Raw genomic sequence first — 19,964 nt, 5'->3', positions numbered from 1 at the left:
CTTAACCCCACTATCCTTTTCCTTCTCCTCCAGTAACCCCTTTTCATACAAGGTCGGCAAAAATGTCTCTGCTAAATCAACCCTGGACTCATTTAAACTGTCTCCTTTCTCAGCTGCCTTTCTAGACATGCTGCGAGTGATTGCGCATGCGGGATAAATCTTGGAATCTATGGGCGGGTCCTCAGCACTTACAGGTTTACTTGTTAATTTCACTGCTGAACACACGTCACCACCTGCCAGATCGTTACCAAGTAGGACGTCCACGCCGTCCATCGGTAGTTTCGACCGCACCCCTATTTCGACTGGTCCAGATACTAGGTCACATTTCAGAAACATCCTGTGCAAAGTTACAGCCTCGGTCCCTTTCCCGATACCTCTTAACACAACCTCCCCAGTCTCAGTCTCAGGACCGAAGTCTAATATCTTGCTTAGAATCAATGACTGATCAGCCCCAGTATCTCTCCAGATCCACACTGGAACTGGCGTTTCTCCTTCCTTCACAGACACCGTCCCTTCCGAGATAAACTTCTCACGCCCCTCTTGGGCTCTATCTGCCTTTGCCTTCCTCATCGATCTGTTGACCGACTCAATGCAACCAGTCGGGATTGCCGTTTTCCCCTTTCCTGCCTCCTCCTTCGGAGCAAAGCACTTAGATGCTGTATGACCAGCTTTCCCACAATTATAACACGTAAAGTTGGGAACCTTCCTGCCTGCCTGCTTTTCCTCCTCCTTACCTTTTCCACTAGCTCCCGGCTTATTTTCTGCCTTAGCCGGTGGGCCTTCTCTGCCATCCCTACTGCCTTTCTGGTAGCTCTTATTTAGGGAAAACTTTGTTTTGTGGGTTAAGGCATACTCGTCTGCTAATTTGGCAGTCGCAGACAGAGTCACTGTCTCCTTCTCATCCAAGTACGTCTTCATACTCTCAGGGATACAACCTTTGAACTGCTCCATCAGTATTAACTGTAATAGTTTATCATAATCTCCAACGACCCCTTTTGAGGCGCACCAACGCTCACAATACATTTGCATCTCACGGGCAAACTCTAAATACGTGTGGTTCCATGGCTTTCTCAAGTTCCGGAACTTCTGCCGGTATGCCTCTGGCACCAACTCGTAACTTATCAATATAGCCCTTTTTACTTCCTCATAATCCTTAGACTCATCCATAGACAATGCTGAATACGCTTGTTGAGCCTTCCCCCTAAGTACACTCTGTAACAGAACAGCCCATTTCCCCTTAGGCCAGTTCTGATTCACAGCCACTTTCTCAAAATGAAGGAAGAACTTATCGACATCCATCTCTTTGAATGGAGGTACCAACTGGATCTCCTGACCAATCTTGAACCCCTCATTTGGATTTGCAACCCGGTCTCTTCCCTGCGATGCCTTTAACCTCTCCATTTCCAGCGCAAACTGCCTCTCTTTCTCTCTGTCCCTTTGCCTATCAGCTTCTTCTCTCTGCCCTGCAGCTTCTATCTCCTTTATCTGGAGTATCTGGAGCTCATGCTCCCTTTCCTCCTTCTCCGCAGCCAACCTTAATCTTTCTATCTGTATCTGAATCTCACCCTCGACTGGATTTTTCTCAGGGAACAGGTCCAATACATCCAACGTGAACACACCCTCGGATACGTAATGCACAGCTATTGCTCTCTGTATATCCAACTTGCTCATCGACGATTTCACCACCGAGAGATTTAATCGTTTTGCAACGCTCACCAATTCTGCCTTCCTGGCATCCTCAAATGCCCCCGAAGTCGAGTCTTTTAAAAATTTGGCAATTTCCATCTCTGCTGATTTCCCATCTGATCTGCACAACCAGATCAGATAAGGGACTTTTATCCCGATTCACTGGCCCCCCAATTTGATAATCAAATCCCGGCTGAGCCCCCAATTTGTTACGTACCCCGTAACTAGGTGTCTGACCAGCAGAGAAAGAAGAATCTGTTGGAGTCTGGTGGTACCAAACTAAAGGTGTTTATTAGTAAACTACACAATACAATATCAAAAATGCAAATATACATATAAAACAAGTTAGCAGTAATAAACCTAAAAATGTAGGAATAATAATAATCAATAATAAACAAGCTCTATTGATGTCTAGGGGTAAATGAATTGTCATAGGAAAGTATAGAGTTCAGTTCATAAATGCTGAGGTGGTTATGGTTGTTGTGTTGAAATCGTTGGAGAGAGAGAGAGAGAGAGAGAGAGCGAGAGGTAACAGCTACAGCAGTCAAACCTTCCATTGCTTTCTTAATCCGTCGTATCATTGTGGTCATTCAGTTATGACCCCTCTGTTCTTCAATGTTCTTCTGTGGTGGACTCGTCACTCTGGCATGAGTGGACACACACACACAAGTCCCCACCGGCCCTACTGTAACACTGTGAGATTTACTGACCGATCTCCTGATTCGGTCTCCGAAGCCCCCACCTTTTTTGTGGGTTCACAACACTCAGTCAGTGTCCACTGGTGTGTCTGAAGGGTGTCTCTCCAGACCTGTCTTTTATCCCCACTCATGGGGTCTCAGCTATCCATCAACTCTGAATGACCGTGTCCATCAAACCAGGCCACTCCTGCTATCTCCTGAGGAATGTTAATGAGCAAAGTAAAGTCTTTGTAGTGGAAGGGAAATAATCCAGGAAGAGTCAAAACACAGTAAATCAACAGTCTCTCTCCCCCTCTTATCTGTAGCAGATGTTCTTGTCTGTGTTGCATCTCTCTCTCTCTCTCATGAGCAGCATAGCAACAGCAATAGTTCGTAGTTCTCAGGAGGGGGGTTGGGAATGGTTAACTCTACACCCCGTTGACCATCAGGTCTGTTCATCGCTCATAACAAATTAAATTGGAAAAATGCAACATGAGTTAGCATGCTTGCCTGACATTGAAGGCTATGGGATTAAGCCACATTTCATAGACTTCTGGGTGAAAAAGTTCCATGTAACCATATAACAATTACAGCATGGAAACAGGCCTTCTTGGCCATTCTGGTCCGTGCCAAATGCTTAGTTTTAAATGACAATATCGAACTGCCTCTACCACTTCTACTGGAAGCTCATTCCACACAGCTACCACTCTCTGAGTAAAGAAGTTCCCCCTTGTGTTACCCCTAAACTTTTGCTCCCTAACTCTCAACTCATGTCCTCTTGTTTGAATCTCCTCAACTCTCAATGGAAAAAGCCTATCCATGTTCTCTATATAAAGACAAGTCCCAGAACGGATATCCAGCTTTGCAGAAGCTTGTCTGTAAGATTATCATACCTATACACCAAAGACTGAAAGCTGTTGAAATCTGGAAAATCATAGTGCTGCTTTAATTTTCTTGTGAATAAATTTGAAAATCCTCTAAGACCTGGACATAAGAATTTCTGATAAACAAGACTAACTCTTGACCCGTAAAGTGTATTTTTTTTAGGTGTAACATACACACCAATGTCTTGTTTCCCCAATAAAAATAATCACTTTGAAACCAGTCACATGCTTTTATAATTTACAGTATTTCTTTTAGCCATCTTTAAGCCAATTAAATATTTATATTTGCTAAAATTCATACAAGAAGCAATTATCTCTGTTCCTGAGACGTTTTGGTATTTAGTATAGTAATCCCCAGCCAGCAACCTTTAACCAGATTTTATGATAATTATCAGGTATAGGCAACACAGTCATGCAGTTCTTAGAGCTGCTGCCTCTCAGTTCCAGCAGCCTGGGTTCAATCCTGACCTCTGGTGCTGTCTCCCTGAACTTGCATGTTCCCCCTTTGACTTTTCTTGTTTCCTCTCACATATGTTTGGATTGGTAGGTTTAATGGCCACTGTAAATTAACTCTTCTATGTAGGGGAGTGGTAGAATCTGGGGAGAAGGCTTTGGAAGTTGAAAGAAATGTGGAGATTATAAAATGGATTATGGTAGAATTGCTGAAAAAACTAATTGGTGCTTGTTGGTCAGCACAAACCATGAGAGCTGGTCACGTATGGTCTGGTTCCATACTGTTTCTCTCCGTTACTCTGGCAATTGGTAATTGCATTGTTATTGTCACGTGTACGAAGAGATAGTGACAAGCTTTCATCTCCATGCCATCCAGACAGATCATTCCATAAGTACATTAAGAAAATACAAATGGAAACTGTGGAAGCTGGCTGTGCTTAAATTGGCTGCCATGTTTCATTCATTATAAAAGTGACCAACTTCAAAGCTAGTTCATTGGCAGTAAATTAGTTTGAGACTTCCTGAATGAGTTGGAGGAAGAGTTTTAGATTTTATTTTTTGTCTTTTTCCGTACTACTAATCCTTTGCATTCACATTTCATGCAGTGGAGATCTCTTGCCAACATCATCTTTACATGTCCTCAACAATTTTACTGAACTTGCTTTGCCTTCCTTGATAATTTATGCAGTCTCGCTACTTAGATTTCACTTGTTGCCTTTCCACAGGATTCAGAGCCAACAACTTCAAAGCCAGCCACTTTGGCAACGACTTAATTCAAGTTTCAAGTTTATTGTCATTCAACCATACAAACACATAGTTGAAAACAAGGTTTCCCTCCCAGATGAGCTCAATCCCTTTATGCTTGCTTTGACCATAGAAACCATCACAAACTCCCACAGCCCCCGATGTCAGTCTCTGAGGCCGACAAGAGAGCATCCTTCAGCAGGGCGAACCCATATAAAGCATCCGGCCCAGACAGAGCAGCTGGCTAAGTGATAAAGACCTGTGCTGATGAACTAGCTGGAGTGCTCACTGCTATCTTTAACCTCTCACTTTGGCAGTCTGAGATACCCACCTGCTTCAAGCAGGCTTCGATTGTATCTGTGCTAAGAAGAGCGAAGTAATCTGCCTCAATGACTGTTGTCCAGCAGCACTTACATCCGCTGTGATGAAGTGCTTTAAGAGGTTGGTGATGAAACTTATTAACTCCTGTCTAAGAAGCAACTTGGATCCACTCAATTTGTCTTCCGTCACAATAGGTCAACAGCAGATGCCATTTCATTGGCTCTTCACTCGATCATAGAACATCCGGACAGCAAAGATGCATGCATCAGGATGCTGCTCTTCATTGACAACAGCTTGGCATTCATTACTATCATCCCCTCAAAACTGATCAATAAGCTTCAAGTCCTCGGCCTCAATACCTCCTTGTGCAACTGGATTCTCAATTTTCTCATTTGCCCACCCTAGTCAGTTTGGATTGGGTACAAAGTCTCCTCCACAATCGCCATCACTTATCATGTGGGTATAGAGTGCTATTTTCTATTTCCTTCACAAGTTCCCATTGTTCATGTATCACTTTTACAGTCCTGGTTTGGCTGTGTTAATGCTATACAGATAAGTAGGAAAAGGGCTGTAGTGACAGATAGGAACATATTTATATTTAAAGTGTGTGGGTAGATTCAAAATGAGTTGGCTTAAATTTTGGAGGCATGAATTCATGAACAGTTGAGAGAGCTGCACCATTAATAACCTAGATAAAGAATGAAATGAGAGTTGGGGCAATGGTCCTGAAACTACCAGATTGTTTGAATAACTCATTTTGTAATCAACAAGCCTAAATGTGACTCCAGACTTAAAGCAATATGGAAAACACTTGATTGTGGATTGAAGTGTTCTAGCACAGAGTACAGTGCTCATTGAATGCAAATTGGAGGCTTCGATGATTAAGGAAGTGATTGATTTTGTTTGCAATGTTAATTGGCCATTGTAAACAATTAGTACAAAGAGGCAATCATGCCACTAGCCTGAATGATATTTAATGATCAGGTAAAGAAAAGATAACACAACTGTGGCGAACAAGAGAAGTCAAAGCCAGCATAACAGCCAAAGAGGGGGCATATAATAGAGCAAAAATTAGTGGGAGGTTGGAGGATTGGGAAGATTTTCAAAACCAACAGAAGACAACAAAGAAATCATTAAGAAGTTAAAGATGGTATACAAATGTAAGCTAGCCAATAATATTAAAGAGGATTCCAAAAGTTTCTTCAGATTCATAAACTGTAAAAGAGAGTCGAGGGTGGATATGGGACTGCTGGAAAAGGATGCTGGAGAGGTAGTAATGGGGGACAACGAAATGGCAGATGAACTGAATCAGTCTTCCCTGTGGAAGACACTAAGTCTGGAGGTAGATAAGTCACCTGGAACAGATGGTATACTCCCCAGGATTCTGAAGGAGGTGGCTGAATATATTGTGAAGGCAGTGATAATGATCTTTCAAGAATCATTAGATCTTGGAATAGTTCCAGAGATTGGAAAATTGCAAATGTCACTCCGCACTTCGAGAAAGGGGAAAGGCAAAAGAAAAGCAACTATAGGCCAGTTAGTCTGATCTCAATGGTTGGGAAGATGTTGGAGTTGATTATCAAAGATGAAGTCTCGGGGTACTTGGATGCTTATGATATAATAGGCAGTAGGCATTATGGTTTCCTCAAAGGAAAATCTTGCCTGACAAATCTGTTGGAATTCTTTGAAGAAATACCAAGCAGGAGAGACAAAAGAGAATTGGTTGATGTTGTATACTTGGATTTTGATAAGAGCATTGACAAGGTGCCACAAATGAAGTAGCTAAACAAGGTATGAGCCCATGGTATTACAGGAAAGATTCTAGCAAGGATAAAAAGGTGATTGATTGGCAAGGGGCAAAGAGGGGGAATAAAGGGAGTCTTTTCTTGTTGGCTGCCAGGGACCAGTGGTATTCCACAGGGGCCTGTGTTGGGACTGATTCTTTTTATGTTATATGTTAATGATTTGGATGACAAAATTGATGGTTTTGTTGCAAAGTTTGCAGATGATATGAAGATAGGTGTACGGAAAGGTATTTTGAGGAAGTAAAGAGGCTACAGAAGGACTTAGACAGACCAGGAGAGTGGGCAAAGAAATGGCTGATGAAATACAGTGTTGGGAAGTGTATGGTCATGCACTTTAGTAGAAGAAATGAAAGGGCTGACTATTTTCTAAATGGAGAGAAAATACAAAAAACTGAGGCACAAATGGACTTGGGAGTCCTTGAGCAGGATCCCCTAAACGTTAATTTGCAGATTGAGTATGAGGTAAGGAAGACAAATGTGATGTTAGCATTCATTTCAAGAGGACTAGAATATAAAAGCAAGGATGTAATCTTGAGACTTTATAAAGCACTGATAAGGCCTCACTTGGAGTATTGTGAGCAGTTTTGGGCTCCTTATCTTAGAAAGGATGTGCTGAGACTGGAGTCTAAGGCCAGAGGACACTGTCTCAGACTAGAGGGGTGTCCTTTTAGAATGGAGATGAGGAGGAATTTCTTTAGCCAGGAAGTGGCAAATCTGTGGAATTCTTTACTACAAGCAGCTGTAGAGGCCAAGTCTTGATGTATATTTAAGGCAGAGGTTGTTAGATTCTTGATTGAAAAGCGAAGGAAAAGCATTTCAGGATGTATATTGTATACATTTCTCTGACATTAAGTTGTACCTTTGAACCTTTGCAACTCTGGTCAGGGTATGAAGGAGTGCAGGGAGAATGCAAGAGATTTGGGCTGAGAAGAAAATTCAACTAGCCATGATGAAATGGCAGCACGTACTTGAAGGGAGAAATGGACTGATTCTACTCCTACATCTTATGGTTTAAGAATGGGTGTGTCAGTATCTGTGGTGATTTTAAGGTCACCCTCAACCCAGTACTGAAAGTAGATCAATAACCTCTGCCCAGGAGAGAGGATATCTTTGTAAACCTTTCTGGAGGGAAGCTCTTCTGCAAAGTGGATTTAACAGAAGCCTATGTACAAATGGAGATGGAAGAAAAGCCCAAAATATTTCTTACCATACACACTCAAATATTGCTGTTATAGACTTATTTTTGGATAAACATCTACACCGTGGCACAAAGCTATGGACCGGGTCTGTAAGGCTGCTCAGGCTCTCAGTGCTACTTGGATTGTCACTGGCTTGGACAACAAGGAACATCTCCAAAATCCCAAGACACTGCAAAACATATTAGCAGATTATGGGCTCAGAACACAATGTAACAGGTGTGAATTCTTCAAATCAAACATCTCTTACTGTGGCCACACCATCTGCACACAAGATTTACCCAAGTGTGCTGAGAAAATTCAAGCAGTGGCAGATACCCCAAGGCCAAAGGATGTGCCCGAGTTGTGGTCCTTCTTAGGATTTTTCAACTACTATACCAGGTTCCTGCCAAACCTGGCCATCATGTTTTACCCTTTGAACTCATTGCGACATATTGGGAAGAAATGGTAAAGGACAAAGCAGTGTGATGTGACTTTCAAAAAGATAATGGAATTGGTAACATCAGACATTTTACTCACAAATTGTAATCCACATCATAAAGGGAAATTTGCCTATGACACCTCACCTTATGGTAAACGTGCAGTCATGTCACATGATGAGTGATGGAAGTGAACACCCCATAGCTTTTGCATCATGTTTCCTTACTGTTGTAGAGAAAAATTATATACAGATTGACAGAGAGGCCTTGAGTCTGATTTGGGGTGTAAAATGTTTCAACTAGTGCTTGTATGGGAGATAGTTTATCCTCATTACTTATCATCAAACAATAGTGTCCATTTCAATCCACAGAAGTTTGGTCCACTAACAGCAGCAGCACAAAATGCAGAGATGGGTAGCATTTCTTGGAGGACAACAGCAAATTCAGGAGGACAACTAATCATGGAAGTGTCACTGGGGGGCATTTGGACTGGACCCCAAATGCAGGACACAGACACTGAAGTACTAGGAACAGGGCAGGACAAAGCTAAAGGACAGGACAGTTCATGGTAATCCTGGGGTTCTCAGAGATCCTGTGTTTCTCAGAGGCTTGGCTCAAGGCTAACCTCCTGGGTGGGCCATGGAACTCCTGGGCAGGACACAGGACACAACCCAACAGAGGCAAGGAACCAGAAGGGACAGAACCAACCACAGGGCAACAGCAACCAGCCTGGCTTACCCAACAGAGGGAAGGGACAGGACCAGCTAGGGTCATGGGTTCTTGGAGCTAGCCTCCTGGGTGGGCCACAGGACTCCTGGGCAGGACATGCCAGAGGCAAGGAACCAGAAGTGACAGAACCAACCACAGGGCAACAGCAACTGGCCTGGCTTACCCAACAGAGGCAAGGGACAGGAAGGGAGCTCAGTCTGAGGTGGCTTCAAGACTCAAGGCAGCCGGTAACCATCAGCAGGCTACAGAACAGCCAAATCCATTACTCCCTGAAAGACTTCACCTTCCACTGGTGGATTACTCCAAGCAGAGACTGACAGGACACCACCAGCACCCCAACTACACTCAATCCCCGAGCCACTCATATTCCCAACCAACAAGACGAACATCAGGTGCAAATGCTTGAGTCCAAGCCAAAACAAGGAACAGTCAGAGGACCCGGAGTCCGGAGTCCGCAGACTGGACCGTGAATCGGAATGTGGACTTCGGACCGGGCCATGACAGGAAATGCTGATGGAGCATTTTGGAAAAAGGAGAAGGATGCCCCGGGCTGTGAGAATCACTTCCTCCAGTCCCAGAGTGAACTCATAGAACAACCATGGAGGATGCTCCAGAATCAGAGATTATTTCATAGCCACAAGTCAAGCAGAGTGACCCTGATCCCCCTCCCCCACCCCCAGTCAGGGAAACCATTTATCTCGCAAAAGTAAGAACTTCTCCACAGCAATTAAATCTTTAGGCCTGAGTTGGAGCACTTAAAATTTACTATGCTGTGGATTTCCATATTGTATATTGTTTATGTAGTTGAGATGCATTCTCTGTTGAGTTAAAGTTTATAGCTAAGCAGGGAGGAGCACTATATGTTTAATATTTCAGTAATATCTGAGTAATATTGTAAATATATTGTTTGATTAAGCATTATTTGTTGTTTACATAATGTATTGAAGGGTATATGTAAAAGTACGTGAATGGCATATGTCATCATGATACCATGTCATAAGTGCGCGTCTCACTAAAAGTAAAACTAAGAATGTACTCAAGTTATCCTGGCTCTGTGTTTTTCTTTCAATTAGTTTTTCATGCTTTGGAGTTACAAATCATAACACGTTCCTTTCATGGGAAAACTATTACAGGTGGTTGGGAAAAGAGAAGTGATTAGTCAGAATGGGCTTCACTTAAATTATATCAGAACAAGTGTTAGGTTTTAAGATAAACTGGCTGGGGAGTTATGTTTGGTTGTGGTTTTGCTGAGGAGTAATTTTAAAAGTTAAAGCGGGAGAACAAGTTGATAGTGTATTGATACCAAGTTTGCAATGATAATCACTGTGTGGAACTGTTTTCCTTTAATTTGTTAAGCCAAGGTTTGTTTAAAAAATGTAGATTCTTAGAATATCTACAGAATTTGTAACAATAGCAATAAGTGCTTGGGTATAATATGGTTGTCATTTGATACTGTTGTGTAGGATCCAAGGTTGGGAATTAAATATTTCAGGACGCTTAAACATGGGAAAGAAAGAAAAGGGGAGGAATTAAATGGAATGGACCATTGTACTCCAGAGCTTGGAAAAATGAGATGCAATCTCATTGACACTTGCAAAATTTTTAAGGCTTTACAATAGCATTGTAGCCTGGTTTTGTCATTTAGAACCAAGGGTCACGATCACAGAATAAATGTCTCCAGTTTATGATGGCTGAGGCGAACTTAAATCACATGGAATCTTGATAATTGTTTCATGAAGACGCTTGTGGTAGTTCTGTTGTTGAGTATGGTTAAATCTGATGGATTTGTGGATATAAAGGGAATTGGAAGATCACATAGCCCTTTCTCTACCCCTCCTGCACTGCCCTGTGTTGTACATTTATTTTCTAACTATTATTCCAATACTAAATGCTAAATATTCAAAATACAAAACTTACATTGTGTATTAGCCTTGATATAAAGGATTGGCCACAGAGTAATGGCCAATGAGGCTCAATGGTCTTGTGCAGCATGCTGTTGGTTCTATTTTCCTTAATCCTGCGCTCATAAGTAGATGTAAAAGTTAACCTTTTATTGATTTCTATTAGACTTGCTAATTATCTTAACAGATGTGATCTCTATTTCTCAGCTCGGCAGCTTCTGCAAATGGCTTGACCGTGTTTCCAGTCTGGATGTAGGGTGTAAGTTGAATGAAGAGTTAAAATTGGCATGTCGCAAAGGTAATGATACAGTTGTCATGGGGGATTTCAACATGCAGGTAGACTGGGAGAATCAGAATGGCACTGGACCCTAAGAAAGGGAGTTTGTGGAGTGCCTCCGAGATGGATTCTTAGAACAGCTGGTATTGGAGCCTACCAGGGAGAAGGCAATTCTAGATTTAGTGTTGTGCAATGAACCAGATTTGATCAGGGACCTTGAGGTAAAGGAACCATTAGGAGGTAGTGACCATAATATGATATGTTTTAACCTACAATTTGAGAAGGAGAAGGGAAAATCGGATGTGTCAGTATTACAGTTGAACAAAGGGAACTTTGGAGCTATGAAGGAGGAACTGGCCAAAGTTCAATGGAACAATACCCTAGCAGGGAATACAGTGGAACAACAATGGCAGGTATTTCTGGGAATAATGCAGAAGGTGCAGGATCAGTTCATTCCAAAGAGGAAGAAAGATCCTAAGGGGAGTAAGGGGCGGCCTTGGCTGACAAGGGAAGTAAAGGGCAGTATAAAAATAAAAGAGAAGAATTATAACATAGTGAAGATGAGCGAGAAACCAGAGAACTGGGAAGCTTTTAAAGAGCAACAGAAGATAACAAAAAAGGCAATACGCCAAGAAAAAATGAGGTACGTAGGTAAACTAGCCAAGAATATAAAGAAGGATAGTAAAAGCTTCTTTAGGTATGTGAATAGCAAAAAAATAGTTAAGACCAAAATTGGGCCATTGAAGACAGAAATGGGTGAATTTATTATGGGGAACAAGAAAATAGCAGATGAGTTGAACAGGTACTTTGGATCTGTCTTCACTAGGGAAGACACAAACAATCTCCCAGAAGTAATAGTGGCCAAAGGAACTAGGGTAAAGGATGAACTGAAGGAAATTTATATTAGGCAAGAAACGGTGTTGGATAGACTGTTGAGTCTGAAGGCTGATAAGTCCCCGGGACCTGATGGTCTGCATCCCAGGGTACTTAAAGAGGTGGCTGTAGAAATCATGGACGCATTGGTAATTATTTTCCAATGTTCTATAGATTCAGGAACAGTTCCTGCTGATTGGAGGGTGGCTAATGTTGTCCCACTTTTCAAGAACGGAGGGAGAGAGAAAACAGGGAATTATAGACTGGTTAGCCTGACATCAGTGGTGGGAAAGATGCTGGAGTCAATTATAAAAGAGGAAATTATGACACATTTGGATAGCAGTAGAAAGATCAGTCTGAGTCAGCATGGATTTATGAAGGGAAAATAATGCTTGACTAATCTTCTGGAGTTTTTTGAGGATGTAACTATGAAAATGGACAAGGGAGAGCCAGTGGATGTATTGTACCTGGACTTCCAGAAAGCTTTTGATAAAGTCCCACATAGGAGATTAGTGGGCAAAATTAGGGCACATGGTATTGGGGGCAGAGTACTGACATGGATTGAAAATCAGCTGGCTGACAGGAAACAAAGAGTAGTAATTAACGGGTCCCTTTCGGAATGGCAGGCTGTGACCAGTGGGGTACCGCAAGGTTCGGTGCTGGGACCGCAGCTGTTTACAATATACATTAATGATTTAGATGAAGGGATTAAAAGTAACATTAGCAAATTTGCTGATGACACAAAGTTGGGTGGCAGTGTGAAATGTCAGGAGGATGTTATGAGAATGCTGGGTGACTTGGACAGGTTGGGTGAGTGGGCAAATGTATGGCAGATGCAGTTTAATGTGGATAAGTGTGAGGTTATCCACTTTGGTGGCAAGAACAGGAAGGCAGATTACTATCTAAATGGAGTCAAGTTAGGAAAAGGGGAAGTACAATGAGATCTAGGTGTTCTTGTACATCAGTCAATGAAAGCAAGCATGCAGGTACAGCAGGCAGTGAAGAAAGCTAATGGCATGCTGGCCTTTATAACAAGAGGAATTGAGTATAGGAGTAAAGAGGTCCTTCTGCAGCTGTACAGGGCCCTGGTGAGACCCCACCTGGAGTATTGCGTGCAGTTTTGGTCTCAAAATTTGAGGAAGGACATTCTTGCTATTAAGGGAGTTCAGCGTAGGTTCTCAAGGTTAATTCCCAGAATGGCGGGACTGTCATATGTTGAAAGATTGGAGCGACTGAGCTTGTATACACTGGAATTTAGAAGGATGAGAGGGGATCTGATTGAAACATATAAGATTATTAAGGGATTGGACACACTGGAGGCAGGAAGCATGTTCCCGCTGATGGGTGAGTCCAGAACTAGAGGCCACAGTTTAAGAATAAGGGGTAGGCCGTTTAGAACAGAGATGCGGAAAAACTTTTTCACCCAGAGAGTGGTGGATATGTGGAATGCTCTGCCCCAGAAGGCAGTGGAGGCCAAGTCTCTGGATGCATTCAAGAGAGAGTTAGATAGAGCTCTTATAGATAACGGGGTCAAGGGATATGGGGAGAGGGCAGAAACGAGGTACTGATTGTGTATGATCAGCCATGATCACAGTGAATGGCGGTGCTGGCTAGAAGGGTCGAATGGCCTACTCCTGCACCTACTGTCTATTGTCTATTGTAAAGCTTTCATAATTTTAAGATATTTCATTGCTACCTTTTGCTGTCAGAGAACAAATTTGGACCTATAATCCAGCCACACAGCAGCAATCCTATATAATTAAAACTCTGGCTCAGGTAAAGAGTTAAACATAATGTACCAATAGCATTTTAAAAGATTAATTACCTCAGAAGATTTTTGGGGTAGGTAAGGGTGTAGAAAATGTCTGTATCTGGCATTTCATAAATTTTTAGCTGAAATTCCTTTAGCTTTTCTCATTTTTCAATGTGATGGCAATACACAAAGTATTTTATAATAAACGGTTTAAGGTTTAAATTGAATAGCTTTATAGTCCTGACTGAGAACAGTGCGGGAAGAAAATGAGTGCACTTCAAAATTTATTCAATTTCTTAGCTTGTGTAATTCCAAAAATCAAACCTTAAGGCCTCTTTGCTAGATTTGAAAGTCATTTCATGATTTGGAAATAACATTCTGAATAACAAGCCGCAATTCATAAGATTATATTGGCCGAGTAGTATATGGAAGAAGGATTCTAAGAGAGTTTAGATACTTTTTAAAAAGTTTAACTTTCTTGTGCGCAGATAAAGGCAACAGAATGATATTTTGCATTGTATTTCTTCATGTCGCTTCACAATAAATTCATCCCCTAATTGCTTGGCAAATGCAGATATGTGGCTTTCCACATTTTTTTTAATAACTCCTGTGAATTTCCATAGGTTAGTTGAACCACTTAAATCAGCATCCATTGCTTGGTTGGTAGCATTTGCACCTGGTACAGAGTCACTTTGGAATCTGAGCTGCTGTGTCAGTATTTTATTTATGGGGTGTAACTCTGAATATGGCATATAGTTCAGACAGACATGATGCTTTGTCAGCCTTCAGCAGCAGTGAAAAATCTCATAGTATATTTGAAGAGAAGGATGTGACCTATCCCCGGTGTTCTGATCAAAATTTATTCTTTGACCAGTCGTGGGGTCACTGTGACCTAGCCATATGTCAGACATCACTGCTCTCAAATTGTCCTCTGCATTCTCTACATTACAACACTTCACATAAACTTCGCTAGCAATGAGGTTCTCAGGAAGATGAAGTAATGAAATGTGAAAGACAGCAGCCCCTATGTAACTATAGTATAAACTGATACTTTCATCTGAGACACCTAATTACAGTTCTTACTATTTTTCCCCTGTGAAGACCAGAACTATCTTTTTCAGAACACTAGCAATTTTACTTCAGTCTCATGCATTTTTACTATGTTTATTAATGAGAAGAAATTCCTCTGTGTTTTTTGGTTGGATTTTTGTTTTTTTTAAAAAAAAAAGCTTTTAGCTTCAGCTACTGTTAACTGTAATCACCAGCTGGTGGTGTAGTGGCATCAGCACTGGACTTCAAAGCAGATGGTCCTGAGTTCAAACGCAGCTGAGTCTCAACCTGGGCAGCAGCATCTGTGCGGAAGAAAGGCCTGGCAATCTACTTCTGTATCTTGCCATATGGACCCTATGGTCCATGAAAAGTTGGACTTGACTGAGCAACAACAACAAACTGTTAACTGCATTATTTGCTGTAGAATGCCGCTGAAGCCTGTGTATAGATAGATAGATAGATAGATAGATAGATAGATAGATAGATAGATAGATAGATAGATAGATAGATAGATACTTTATTCATCCCCATGGGGAAATTCAACTTTTTTCCAATGTCCCATACACTTGTTGTAGCAAAACTAATTACATACAATACTTAACTCAGTAAAAAATATGATATGCATCTAAATCACTATCTCAAAAAGCATTAATAATAGCTTTTAAAAAGTTCTTAAGTCCTGGCGGTAGAATTGTACAGCCTAATGGCATTGGGGAGTATTGACCTCTTCATCCTGTCTGAGGAGCATTGTATCGATAGTAACCTGTCGCTGAAACTGCTTCTCTGTCTCTGGATGGTGCTATGTAGAGGATGTTCAGAATTATCCATAATTGACCGTAGCCTACTCAGCGCCCTTCGCTCAGCTACCAATGTTAAACTCTCCAGTACTTTGCCCACGACAGAGCCCGCCTTCCTTACCAGCTTATTAAGACGTGAGGCGTCCCTCTTCTTAATGCTTCCTCCCCAACACGCCACCACAAAGAAGAGGGCGCTCTCCACTTTTTCTTCATGACACATGGAAATATTGAGGAGTTTTATTATGCACGTCATTGTAACTGACTGGAGAATGAAAGTACTTCTGCTGTCATCACCGATATCACAAGAGGAGATAAAATTCTGTTTTACTAATAGCATATATTACTGGTTCTATACATTCATAAACAATGCCATGCAAAACGTGTTTTCTGCCATAAGAGCCCAAAGGAACCTTAAAGCACAATCTTGACGTGCTGGCGAGTTGATCTATCATTACACACAAGCATTGGAAATGTCAATTATCTTGTCCAATAATTAGAGCAAGAAACAAATGTCGGCACAAGGTATTTACTTGGCATTGTTTACTAATAATATATTTCCAGAAAATCAACCACAAAACACACTTGGAATTTTAAAAAGAAACACACGCATTGTTTTCTGTCATTTTCATAATGAAGGAGACAGGGAAGCTAGTTTGCCCACTGTAAAAAGCAGTGGTAATGTTCTTTTTTTGCAGTGTTATTTAAGTCAATGTATTATCTGGGGCATCCTGCTCTTCAAAACCATTCTCTGTGATTTTACACGTCAATCAGGGCCTCACTTTCGGTTATCATCTGAAAAGTGGCATCTCAGACAACGCTGTGCTCAGTCAGGAGTGAGAGCCTAATCCTTCATGTTCCACTCTCCTTTCATCCAGGAAAACAGCTCAGTGCTCAGTAAAGAGGGCACCTGATGGGGAATTGAGGGTCCAGCTATGAATAGGCCTTTAAAAGGGAACCATAACGGAACTGGTTGGCAATGCTAATTCTCTCGCTAACCTTGCCCTTTTTGCGCAGTTAGTCTCTCCTCCACATTGTGTCCCTGGTCTAGTTTCCCTTGTAATTCACACACTTTGCCCTCCCATTCTGCAGTTCTTGGGAGTTCACCATTTACACACCCCACTTGGCTAATCAAAACAATCCCTTCAGTTAACGTGCTCTACTGGTCTATAACTCATAAAAATAAGGTTTCTAGACACAGGCATTCCAGAAAGTTTAATTTATTTTCACTCATGCTGTTACATCGGTTTGGCCCCAGAATGACCCCAAAAGACACAAGGGACAGTTTGGGGCGTCCTAAAATAATGCCTGTGTTAGTGGGTGCAGGCGCACTGCACAGTGGGCAGGTAGATTTAAACCCTCAGTCTGGCTTTGCTAAGAGATGTGGAGGTTGGATTTGACTGTTGGTGAACAGTTATATTGGAAAGTTAATGACAAAATGTGTCATGGAGAAAGCCTGTACATGTTTGTTTTCATTTGTCTGTTTGTAAACTTTCCTTCACCTGCCACTAAATAAAACACCTTGCACTAACATGTTGGTGTGGCTTGTCATCTGTTTTCTTCCCAATTGGTGACCCTCGCTGGGCACATTTACCACACCTGATAGTGAGGTGTGGCAGGAACAGAGGTGACACAGTTTAAGGGGAGATATATGATGCCAACTACTGTAATAGTGGTTCAGAGGGAGGAAGAGATGAGGTGACGAGAAGAAAAGTGCATGGCTAAGCAGGGATTGAAGGGATTCGAAATAAAACTGGGCTTTTCTTGGTAAGTTTCTGGGGCTCGAGTGAATCGTGTGAACCTCCGGGGTTTACACTGCTTATAATGGTGTAGGTTTCAACATCTGTGTCAGCCATAGAACAAACATTATAGGATCAAGTCCTTCCACACACACTTAAAAGCAAAGCTCCAGGCTAATTCTCCGGTGCAGAAGAGTGTTTATGATGTACAGTTGGAGGTGCTGTTTTTGGGATGAGATGTTAAACCAATGTTCTATCAACTCCACTGAAGGTGTAGACAGTTCAACTACTCTAGTTTGAAGAGGACCAGCAGAAACATTGACAATATTTACTAGAGCGTGAAATAGAAGTGGGAATATGTCATCTGTGTTTCCAAGCCCACTCTGCCATTTGGCTCATGGCTCCCTGAGCCACGGCTCACTCCTCATGGCTGTTCCTTGCCTCAGGTCCTTCTCCCCAATCACAATGAGATTCATTATCACTGGCGAGATTTATTGTCCTGCGTCAGCATGGCAGGGCAAAGACGCAAAAATCTAAAAACTGCAAAAATAAATAAAAGGTGCCTAAAAAAGGAATAATGAGGTAGCATTTATGGGTTCTTGGACTGTTCAGAACTTGATGTGGAGGTGAAGCAGCTGTGTCTAAATCGTTCAGTTTGGCTCTGCAGGCTCCCTGATGGTAGTAATGACAAGAGATGATCTAAACAATCTCTTGATTTCATTAATGCTCTCATCTCACCTTCAATTATGCTCAAGGTTTAAGAATTACAATGAATTCTAACAATCTACAATATTCTGTGTGTAGAAAATTCTCATAGTCCCAGTCATAAATTGCCCATTTATCTTGAGACAATATTTAGCTTATGCGCTTTACTTGGTTTATCAATGAGCAATTCATTTTGCAGATTTAGTTCTTACCTTCCTAAGTTATTGTGTGTTACGTGTACGACTGTGCTTTACACCCTGGTCCGGAGAAACGTTGTCTCGTTTGACTATATTTATAAACTTGATTTGACAATGACCCTCTCAACATGGCAAAACAGATTTGGTCATTCGCACATTATTCTTTGTAGAACCTTTGCAAGTTGACCACTGATTTAAATGCGAAAAAAAAAGCCACGTTTCAAGAAGTACTTCTTCGACTATAAAGCACTTTGCTGCGGCTCGATTGGCGCTATCGAGAGGCAAAGTGCTTAGCCAGTTAGTGGAAGAATATTGTCGAGCCGGCAGCGATGAAGCTGCAGAGGGCGCTGGTGTTGTATCTTGCAACGTAGCCTGTGCTCTGAAGAAGGAAGGCTCTGATTTTTATTTAGAGAAGGAAAGCTTGAGAAAGCGCTGAGTAGTGTCTCGGGCTGTCAACTCTGCGCGCGTTCAATCCGCTAGAGTCGTTTCATCCCAACCGCAGCGACGAGCATGGATTGCTTCATCCACCACTGGATCCAGAGTCTGTCCACTTCGCTACTGCTGAAGTAGAGTGAGGAGACTGAGGAAAAGTAAATCGTTATCTACTGGAACCTGGTGGGCTTTTACTGATAATTTCCAAAACAGGTAATTTTATTGATTGTTCCCCCCCCCCCCCCAATTTCCCTTTTTCTATCCCAATTGCAATACTTGCCGTGATAACTTTGCAAAGTAAAATAAGCTGCGTATTTTGATTACTGAGTGATTCAAAAGGTGATGTTACAAATTTTAGCCACTAATTTCTCGTTTATAACCTGATTTAATTTTCCTTTACTTCAATAATAATATTTTTTTTGTAAGTTGCCATGAAACGTTTCAAGCGAAATTCTCATGAACTCTATAAACAATTATCAACGGTACAACCTATCTCACCTTAATACCAAATTCACTTTGGGCTCTTAATTCTTACCCTTTGAAGTAATATAAGAATAACGGAGGTTCCCCACTTTCCAATAGAGGACGCTGATTGGAGGGAGGTAAATCCGTAACATATTAAGACTTGATGCAAAGATCTATATTTAAAAGCAAGCTTAGGTAATATTTTAGATAATATAGATGGGCATCAATGTCGATCACTTGCTGGGACTTTTCTTACTAAACATAATAATAATTGCCCTGTAGATGTCTGGGGAAGTCGGATTGTTTCAGAGTCTGAAGCTGATAATGTTCTCTTGGGGAAGGTTTAAACGGTTTTTATGAAACTGTTCTCGCTTTATTTCCAAGGACGTGGCCAAGTTTTAGAAACACGTTTAAGCAAGAATTTTGGATCAAATGAATGACCAAACTTTAGCCGCCCGAAGCCTTCTGAGCTCACGCCCTGGTCAGTAGGAGGCTGCGATGTTGCTGCTCTGAGCTCTAACTAGGACGAGAGCAGAAGCGAGAATGCAGGTTTTTGACATTATTTAGAATGCCAGATTAATGACAAAATTGCCGAATGTAACGTCTTAATTCCAGAAACACCTTCAAACGGTGTTCTTGGAGATTGTGTGTACCTTGTCGGAATAGTAGTGTGGCACAGCATTGAAACTGGGATCCGGGTTCTCCGTGAACGGAAGCTTTATCAATGGTGGCAGCAAATGTTATTGATGCTTGGCGAACGAGCCCAATTTATGGCACATTCAATATAATTTATCTGTATGAATGTGCGTACTTAAAGTTATAGCCTAGTTTGTGTCCTGCCCATCTGACCAATGTTTGCAAACT

The 19,964-nt window shown here is 41.7% G+C and overlaps 1 protein-coding gene across 3 annotated transcripts in view; it reads left to right on the top strand.

Moving 5' to 3' along the window:
• Positions 1 to 18,635: 18,635 nt before the first annotated feature.
• cpne4b (copine IVb) overlaps positions 18,636 to 19,964 on the top strand; it is a 344,224-nt gene continuing 342,895 nt past the window's right edge. For 2 of the 3 annotated variants that reach the window (XM_073024315.1, XM_073024310.1), the window contains exon 1: positions 18,636 to 18,848. The gene's annotated coding sequence lies outside the window, so the exon portion shown is untranslated. Of the gene's footprint in view, positions 18,849 to 19,532; positions 19,650 to 19,964 lie in introns of those variants that run through there. The other variant, XM_073024312.1, reaches the window with a different exon arrangement.

The sequence above is a fragment of the Hemitrygon akajei genome, chromosome 20 (genome assembly GCF_048418815.1).
Source record: "Hemitrygon akajei chromosome 20, sHemAka1.3, whole genome shotgun sequence".
In the NCBI taxonomy this organism is placed as follows: domain Eukaryota; kingdom Metazoa; phylum Chordata; class Chondrichthyes; order Myliobatiformes; family Dasyatidae; genus Hemitrygon; species Hemitrygon akajei.
The sequence above is the reverse complement of the archived record's forward strand: the minus strand, read 5'-3'. Positions and strand labels throughout refer to the sequence as shown.